Genomic DNA, 1,307 nt, shown 5'->3' with positions numbered 1-1,307 from the left:
GAGGTCAAACAGTTTACTTCTTATATGTGAACATATTATCAATATTCATGACTGTCATTGTCATTTGGGTAGTTTAAAAGAAAGATTTGGGTTGAGCTGAGCATTATGGGGTGATTCTTTTAAAAAAACTGTGTAGAGGGAAAGAAAAAAGAGTGATTACCCCATATAAACAAAGCATTAAAGGAAAAATTGATACAGAAGAAGCTAGTATGGGAAAAGATGAGTAGTGCTGAAACCTAACTCTCATTAATAATGGGTTAAAGAAGGAACTATACACACACACACGCATACATGCAAACATACATACACATGCATATGTATGTATGTATATATATGCACATATACATATATAAGTATAAAAGTCTTCTAAATTAAGAAAGAAATAAGAAGGCAAGGGGATAGCATGGGGGAGAGAATAAGGGAGGGAATCATAAAGTGGTGGGTATGTTAAGGAATAGGAGGGCAAGATAGTGGGTAGAAGTCAAACAGAAGAGTGAGGAGGAATAGGAAAAGGATGAGGATAATAAGGGAAAATATAAAGGAGGAAAATACAGAACAAATAATTATAGCTGAAAATGTGAATGAGATGAATTTGCCCCCAAAAATGGAAACTGATAGCAGATTAAAAAGAAAAAATTACTCAACAATATGTTGCTTTTAGGAAATGCTAAAAAAAATGAGAGATACTCAAAAGATAAAATAAAAGTCAGGAGTAGAATTTATTATGCAAAAAAGCAATAGTAATCATGATCTCAGACAAAGTTAAAGCTAAAATAGATTTAATCAAAAGAGAGAAATAGGGAAATTGCACTATGTGTCTTCAATATTATTCAATATTGTTTTTGACCATTTAAAATAACTGGACAGTATAAAATACCTGAAAGTATATATGCCAGAACAGACATGGGACATATATAAACAGAAATTTAAAACACTTTTTATACCAATAAAGCTAGATCTAAATATTTAAAGTAATATTTTTTCATGGATAGGGAAAGCCAATGTAATTAAAAAAATGACAATTTTACCTAATTTATTCAATGCCATTCGATAAATTACTAAAAAAAAGAAAACAATCTTATTGAGTTAGAAAAAAATGATATCAAAGTTTATATGGAAGAACAAAAAGTCAGGAACTTCAAAAAATGAGGGAGAAGATGTAAAGGAAGTAGATTTAGCAAGTATAAATGAACATAGTATGGTTATATATATATGTATAAGTATATATGTATATGTATGTGTATGTTCATTTATATATCTATGTATATGTGTGGATGTATGCATGCATGCCTCTGTGTGTGTGTGTT

The sequence above is a fragment of the Vombatus ursinus genome, unplaced genomic scaffold (assembly GCF_900497805.2).
Source record: "Vombatus ursinus unplaced genomic scaffold, bare-nosed wombat genome assembly UNPS02014922.1, whole genome shotgun sequence".
NCBI classification, from domain to species: domain Eukaryota; kingdom Metazoa; phylum Chordata; class Mammalia; order Diprotodontia; family Vombatidae; genus Vombatus; species Vombatus ursinus.
Note: the sequence above shows the minus strand (reverse complement) of the source record.